Source organism: Nymphaea colorata, chromosome 12 (assembly GCF_008831285.2).
Source record: "Nymphaea colorata isolate Beijing-Zhang1983 chromosome 12, ASM883128v2, whole genome shotgun sequence".
Lineage (NCBI taxonomy): Eukaryota > Viridiplantae > Streptophyta > Magnoliopsida > Nymphaeales > Nymphaeaceae > Nymphaea > Nymphaea colorata.
The window spans coordinates 11,190,083-11,199,115 of NC_045149.1; positions in this window are offsets into that span (position 1 = coordinate 11,190,083).

Here is a 9,033-nt window from a genome sequence, read left to right on the forward strand (position 1 = left end):
ATGAGATTGTCTTGTCATTGGATGGTTAATGGAGAATCATAATTATAGTGGTGATGCTTCAACAGGGCGTTAACCATCTAGATCCAGTGTCATGAACCATTGTTGACAACATGAGGGTGTGCTTGTAATTAATGGATTGGGGGTACATCATGTTTGAGTTAAGTGAGTGATTGATGTGCTGAATGGGAGACTTGGGGTTCAGATAAGTTTGTCTTGACCTTGTAAGAAAGAAAAAATTGAAAGAAATGTCCTATAGGTAGATTGAAGTTCTCGGCACTTTCTATAATCGATAACCCTCGACTTGATAGTCCTTCTACTACCTAATAGATTTTTAAAGTGAAATGTATGAAGAAATTTATTGCTTTGAGGTTTTACAATTGGACTAGGTACATCGAACAGACCCTGAGCGATAGGATCCAGTGCTTGATCTTGTTTTGGTAGTTGTGGATGTGTGCGACATGTATGATGACATTCCAGGCCAATCTCTGCCTTGGGCTACATTGAGATTGCTTATTGCATTTCCGAAGTGTGGACTATTAGAATCCTTGGATCCCATGAATGTATTTTTGTTTGAATGATGAGTGCGTGTGTGTATTTTTTGACATAAAAATATATATGAAAGATTGTTTGATTGTCTTATAATATTATGTAATTGCATATGCATTATAGAAATTATAACTGTTTAGGACAGCTTAAGTGGAGTATCAACTCAAGTACTTCATCAACCCCGATTGTGTATTAGTGTGCATCCTAACATGATATCTACTTAAGACGGCTACAAGCCAACTATGGATCAAAACTACTCTTTGTGATTCAGCTTTCATATGGATTAACTATTATGTGATCTTTGTTGCATTGTCATGGTGAAATGACATAATTGAATGGGCTAACGGGTAGAGGTACTCATAGAATGTGATTTGACTAGGAAAGAGTATTATTTAAATGTGACCTTCTTATAAAGGCAGTTTGGGAGCTGGTTGCACTCGTGAAGTGAACCAACCTTGTGTGCTAACCAATCCTATTATGGATATGTTTTCATAATGATAAATTAAGAAAGAATAATTGGTTGAAGGCCAGTAGGTTATAATAATATGTTAGGGATACATCCCGCCCTCACCACTAGTCTTGCCTGCTCAGAGCATAGGCAGTGCAAGATCCTATGATTCTGTTATGTGTTGTACTTGGAGCATTGGGCTCTCACCTTCTCAATATGAGTGTCATATGGAAGGTTGAACAAGTCCCCTTGAAATACACACATCTTTAGTGGATTGCTTTAATACTGCAACGTGTACAAATCTGTATTGTTTTCGGCTACCACAAGGGTTGTCTTTCGACTAAAGGTCGCTTGTGGTGTGCACGTGTTTGTATTTGGCACCCACAGGAGTTGTCAAGTAACTAAATCGATGTGACTGAAATGAACATGAATGAAATGAATGTGATTAGTAAGTGTATTGATTGTGACCTTCGAGTAACCCTTACATATTGTAGAGTATAAAAGAGATTACGACGATAGTTTGTGAAAAAACATGTATGCATCATTATATCAAGTAATTTTGTTTTCTTTTATATGTTTGGTTTCCAGATTTGAGCCTTACCTCAGAGGTTAAAGATTATCTGGTTTGTCATCATACTAAGAAGACTCAGTCTTCTGTTGTTATTTTTTTAGGGTTTGGTGGACCCAAGGCAACAGGTTGATTAGGTGACTCAACTCACTTTCTACTAGAGAGATTTTGTGTATATTCGTGTCGGCGAGTCATGTTTTTGTTTCAATGATGTTTTGTTCTTGTTTAGACTAATGTTTTATTTTGGAGGCATTTTTTGTTATGAAAGTCATTGATAAATGTGAAGTCATTTTGTATTGTTTTAGTGTATAAATGAATTATTCGCCCCACTCTTTTTTTTATTTGCATAGCTTCATTTTGATTGTTGTGTTGTCGCACCTTGATATGTTATGTTATTTTGAAAGAAAAAAAAAAATTATGGGTAAAATATTGGGGTGTGACACAAGGCCAAGCAACCCACATATAAAACTAAAAGACCAGATTTGAAAATTTGTCAACATTGGATGCCTACTAGTTTCAAAAATCCTAAGCTACAAAGATTTATATTATCAAATGCAACCATCTATGCTAGAACAAGCCTGTGGAAGGAGGCCTCCAACCTTTATTAAAGGAAGATAATTACAAAATGTGAGCATCCATGCTCTATGAGAACCTTCAATGCATGATAGAGATATAACTAGTTGCCCAGATATGCGACAAATAGAGCATATTTAACATGCATCTACAATGTGATAGACTATCCCTACTAACTTTAATCCTTTACATTAGACCTTCTTTACTTATTCCAATTTAACTTATAATATCAAGGCCTAGTCCAACTATACTTGACCACAATATGAGATCTATTTGTTGGCTGAGCATGATGAGTATTTCATTTTACTTCCCAACAAGAGACATGCAGACCCTACCATTTTCTCCATCCTTAGAGAATACCAGACCAGCTTTCAGTGCCCCAAGGTGATGCCTCTACTATACTTCAACTTGCATATCGATATCCACCTTTTGCAGCATAAAAAATTGATGCAATAGGAGATCAAAGCAAAGTCTGGCCACTTTATAGTCCATGCCCCATCCATTGCATCAACCCCCTTGGGGATAGGGTGAGGTTTATGTGTCTCCAAATCAATTATTGGAATAGCCAGATCTCATTGAATGATGTTTACTCTACCAATTTTTGAGAGACCAGACCTAAAGGCAATTTCCATTGGTCTGATCTAGTATACTAGCATTATCCTAAATTAGTATTTGGTCAAAAGCATGTCAACTGCTGGAACATTGCCAATCTTGTGCATATAGAAAGCTAGTGGGTTAGGCTTGACATTGTCCATACCTAGCCCAATACTACCAATCTAAATGTGTCACTTATAATGGTTTGTTAGGTCATGACATTCAAGAGATATCTCCAATTGACATTCTGAATTTTTATCATTTTCTTATTTCCTAAAATTTTTCCTTTCCCTTTTCATGAAAATTTCTTATAAGGCATCGACAAAATAAGCCAAGGTCAATAAGTGAAACACACTACCATAACTTCTTTACAATGTAACATTTTCAAAAGGTCATCGGTTAAATAACTTTTCTTATGTAAGAACTGATTTAGAACTCTTTTTAGATATTTCTAGCCATAATATTAAGTTGAATGGACCCATGGTGGAGCCAGAAATTCCTGGCTATGGGGCAGTACTAACAGATTAAATTTTAAACTTTGAAGGTCACATGCATATAAATAAATAAAATTTGTATAAATAAATAAAAATTAAGAAGCTAGCCGTATATAAATAAGGTAATTTTTGGGGGTGGGGGTGTAAGCAATGGCCCACATGAGCCGGCACCTTCCTCCGCTACTGAATGGACCAAACAAAAGGTGCCAATTTGTTCACGCTCAGCTCATTCTTTTGGTAAGCTCAAACTCAAACTGAAGCTAACAAACAATTCATTTTCTGCTGTTTACAAGCTACACAATTTGTATTTAAACCTTTCAGCTAAGGTACTGCATTATATTTCAAGATCGCAAGCAAAATAAAATAAACTACACTTATAGCATAGGAGCTCAAAAACTAATAAAAGAATGAAACATTTATCGACATCATATGTCTCATTTAACATGCCTATGAGAAAATCCCTAAACATTAGAGGGTGTTTGATATCCTTTCTTGGATTGCCAAGAATGGGATAACCTGTTTCTTAAATCCCAGGATAGGAGAAACCATGAGGGAGGGAAACTGTTCTTTTGTCTTTTTCACTGCGTAAAAGTTTCCATGGCACCCTTAAAGAGTTGCCCATAATAAGAAACACATCTAACCTTTGGTTATTGATATTGCTCAAACAAATATCGTTTTTGCACCTTTGGTTAATTAACCTTTATATCATATAAGACGGGGTTAATTGTGATAAAAGCTAATCCTGAACAAAAAAATGTTTCAATATTAGTTTATATTATCAATACATGACTAATTATATTGGAATTAGTTATTTGTTATTCAAAATAGTTATATGACAATGTTCTTTTCCATATACATGCAAGAAAGTTATTCAAGGAAGGCCACAGTACTTTACAATATCAGATATAGTTTTTCATGTCATTTTTTAGAAAACCTTATCTTTTTTCATGTTAAATTTTAATGTTTTATCAACATTAGTTTTTTTTTTCATTTTCTAATTATTTTTTTAAGAGCTCTACAAAAAGGGAATTAACCTGAATGAAATAACAACGACATGCTTAAGTCAAAACAATTTCAGTCACACCACTTAGTACACATTGTTTAGGCTTCAACTCAAACAACTATAGAGAAGAATAATGGATAGTATTGTGCAAACAATCAAGTAGTTTTCACCCAAGGCAGACAGATCAAGGACCATATCTTCTGGGCTAATGAGATGGTTAATTCGGAGGAGTTCTTGAACAAGGGTGGGTGTTTTCTCAAACTTGACATTTTAAAGGCATATGACGGAGTTTCATGGACCTTTCTTAAGAATAGTATGTTTGATTGTTTGATTGTCCTTAAATAATATGTAATTGCATATGCATTCTAGAAATTATAATTGTCTAGGACAGCTTATTGACATTGATTGTGCATTAGCAAACATCCTAGCATGATATCTGCTTAGGACAACTATGAGCTAACCACGTATTGGGACTACTTTCTGTGATTCGGCTTTTGTATGAATTAATTATTATGTGATTTTTGTTGCATTGTCATGCTGAAATTACATGATTGAATGGACTAACGGGTAGAGGTACCCATAGAGTGTGATTTGGCTAACCCAAAGTATTAATTAAATGTGTGACCTTCTTCTAAAGGTAGTTTGAAGTCTAATTGCATTCGTAATGTAAACCAACCTTGTGTGCTAACCAATCACATTATGAATGTGTTTCCATAATGATAAATTAAGAAATAATAATTGATTGGAGGCCAGTGGGTTATGACAATATGTTTGGGATATATCCCACCCTCGCCACTAGTCTTGCTTACTCGTAGTGTAGGCGGTGCAAGACCATAAGATATTATTATGTGTTGTGCTTGGAGCATTGGGCTCCTACCTTCCCAACATGAGTGTCCTATGGAACAACTCCCCTTGAAATACACACATCTTTGGTGGATTGCTTTACTGCTGCAGTGTGTACAAATGTGTATTGTTTTGAGCTACCACGTGGGTTGTCTTCTGACTGAAGGTTGTTTGTGGTGTGCATGCACTTGTGTTTTCCACCATAAGAACTGTCAATTAACTAAATCAAATGTGATTGAAATAAACATGAATGAAATGAATGTGACTAGTAAGTGTGTTGATTGTGACCTTTGAGTAACCCTTACATATTGTAGGGTATAAAAGAGATTACAATGATAGTTTATGAAAAAGCATGTATATCATCGTTATACTAAGTAATTATCTTTCCTTTTATATGTTTGTTTCTCAGATTTGTGCCCTTACCTTAAAGGTTAGAGATTTATCTGCATAATACAAAGACTCGGCCTTCTGTTATTATTTTTTAGGTTTTGGTGGGCCCAGAGCAACATGTTGATTAGATAACTCAACTCACATTCTACTGGAGAGACCTTGTGTATATTTGTGCTGGTGCATCATGTTTTAATTTCATAGATGTTTTGTTTTTGTTTAAACTGATGTTTTATTTTGGAGGCATTTTTGTCATGAAAGTCATTGATAAATGTGAAGTCATTTTGTATGAACTATTTTAGTGCATAAATGAATATTTTGCCTCACTGTTATTTTGATTTGTGTATCTCCATTTTGATTGTTGTGATGTTGCACCTCAACGTGTTATGTTGAACGAAAAAAAAATGGGGGGTAAAAAGTTGAGGTGTGAGACAAGGTCAAGCAACCTGTAAATAAAACTAAAGAAATTCATCGACATTGGATGCCTACTAGTTTTAAAAATCCTAATCTACAAAGATTCAGGTGATCAAATGCAACCATCTATGCTAAAACATGCATGCGGAAGGAGGCCTCCAACCTTTCTTAAAGGAAGATAATTACAAATGCGAGCATCCATGCTCTATGAGAACCTTCAATGCATGATAGTTGATATAGCTAGTTGCCTAGATATGTGACAAATAGAGCATATTTAACATGCATCTACAATGTGATCGGCTATCCCTACTAACTTTAGTCCTTTACGTCAGACCTTCTTTACTTATCCCAATTTAACTTATAATATCAAAACCTAATCCAACTATACTTAACCACAATATGAGGTCTATTTGTTGGCTGAGCAGGATGAGTATTTCATTCTACTGCCCAACAAGAGATATGAAGACCTTACCCTTTTCTCTATCCTTAGAGGGTACTACACCAGTTTTTAGTGTCTCAAGGTGAAGCCTCTGCTATATTTCAACTTGCATATCAGTGCCTACCTTTTTGCATCATAGAAAATTGATGCAATAGGAGTTCAAAGCAAAGTCTGGCCACTTAATAGTCCCTACCCCATCCATTGCACCAACCCCCTTGGGGATAGGGTGAGGTTTATGTGCTTAGAAGAATTAGCTATCTCTAAATCAATTATTGGAATAGTCAGATCTCATTGAATGATGTTTGCTCTATCCATTTTTAAGGGACCAGACCTAAGGGAAATTTCCATTGGTCTGATCTAGTATACTAGAAGTATCTTAAATTAGTAAGTTGTTTGGTCAAAAGTATGTCAACTGCTTGAACTTTGCCAATCTTGTGCATATAGAAAGCTAGTGAGTTAGGCTTGACATTGTCCCTATCTAGCCCATTACTACCAATCTAAATGTGTCACTTATAATGGTTTGTTAGGTCATGGCATTTAAGAAATATATCTCCAACTGACATTCTGAAATTTTGTGATTTTCTTATTTCCTAAAATTTTTCCTTTCATTTTTCATGAAAATTTCAATATCAACAAAATAAGCCAAGGTAAAAAAGTGAGACGCACTACCATAACATCTTTACAATGTAAAATTCTCAAAAGGTCATCGGTTAAATAACTTTTCTTGAAGAGTTGTCCATAATAAGAAACACATCTAACTTTTGGTTATTGATATTCCTCAAACAACAAATATCATTTTTGCACCTTTGGTTAATTAACTGCATATCATATAGGATGGGGTTAATTGTGATAAAAACTAAGATATCCTGAACAAAAAAATGTTTCAATATTAGCTTGTTTGTCATCCCCGATATTATCAATACATGACTAATTATATGGGAATTAGTTATTTGATATTTAAAATAGTTATATGACAATGTTCTTTTCCTTATACATGCAAGAATGTTATTCAAGGAAGCCCACGGTACTTTACAAGGTCAGATACAGTTTTTCATGTCATTTTCTAGAAAACCTTATATTTTTTTCATGTTACTTTTTAATGTATTATGAACATTAGCTTTTTTTTTTCAATTCTTAATTATTTTTTTGAGAGCCTTATCTACAAAAAGGGAACTAAACCTAAATGAAATAACAAGGGCATGCTTAAGTCAAAACAACTTCAGTCAGGCCATTTAGTACGCATTGTTTAGGCTTCAACTCAAACAACTATAGAGAAGAATAACGGGTAGAATTATTCAGACAAATCAAGCAGCTTTCACCAAGGCAAACAGATCCAGGATCATATCTTCTGGGCTAATGAGATGGTTAATTCGGAGGAGTTCTTGAACAAGGGTGGGTGTTTTCTCAAACTTGACATTTCAAAGGTATATGACAGAGTTTCATGGACCTTTCTTAAGAATAGTATGTTGCTCCTAGGCTGTCACCCTAGTTGGATTGAGAAGGTCATGGTTTGCTTGCCGTCTGTGTCTGCCCTTGTGAATGGGAAGTTGGGGACTCGGTTCGAAGGTGGGAGAGGGCTGAGACAGGGAGACCCATTGTCCCCCTACTTCTTTATTATGGTTATGGAAATGTTTAACAGAAGAATTCAAAAGAGTATCCGTTGTAAGAGTCTTCATCTCCCTCTGATCCGTAAGGTTACTCAAGAGGTTGGAGCAGCAATGTTTGCATACGATGTTCTTATGACTGCTAAAGCTAACAGGGAGTCCTTTCGAGCTATAAAGGAGATTCTCGACAATTTTGAAGCATTGGCTGGGATGAAAATAAACAAAGCTAAGTCTGGGATATTCCTCATAAACACCATTGGGTGTCGAGCAGTAGGAGGATGCTGGAGTGGCCCCTAGGTACTCTTCCCTCCTCCTACTTAGGCTTCCGTTGTTCATGGGTAATCTTATCGAGGCTCTTTGTGTACCCCTGCTTAGTAAGATGGAACAAGAGCCTGGCAAGTCGGAGGATTAGGCAATATTTGGAAGGGAAGGGAGAGTGGCATGAAGACAATACTGTTTTGCAGCAAGTCCTTGATCGCGTGCGAGTGGAGACAGGAGACGCTGTAGTGGATATTGGGCTTTTTGTACATTATCATATGGAGACTTCTAACGATATGTTTTGTGCAATTCGCTTGTTGATTTTGGTTTGGTTGTTTAATTTTAGAAGAGTTGATCAACTCTTGTGTGAAGATTGATAATTTTGTGTAATACCACTCTTTCCCCTTCTTTTGTACATTATATTTGTGTTTAATAAAGGTAGGAGGCCTATTCCCGAGCATGCTGTTATTGCAACTCAAATAACTATGACACCATTCTATAACTAGTTCAACGGTTAAATATACATTTATAAAGTGCATTTTTAGTGCGTGTCTAAGTCACATGGATACAAGTACATATTTGAATATGAGTGTGACGATTTTAGAAAAATCTGAGTATGGGTACGATAGTATATATATATATATATATATATATATATATATACACATTACATTTTTTAGTATATATTTAAGCCACATACTCACCGGTATTAGTATGAGAATTTTATAAATTCTGAGTTTAGGGTTCAATAGTGTATATGTAAAATATATACATTTTATATATAGTAACCTATAAGAATTTGCAAAATTATAGAAAAACGAGAGGAAAATATAGAATGTAGGTGGAAGTAAAATAAAAAAAA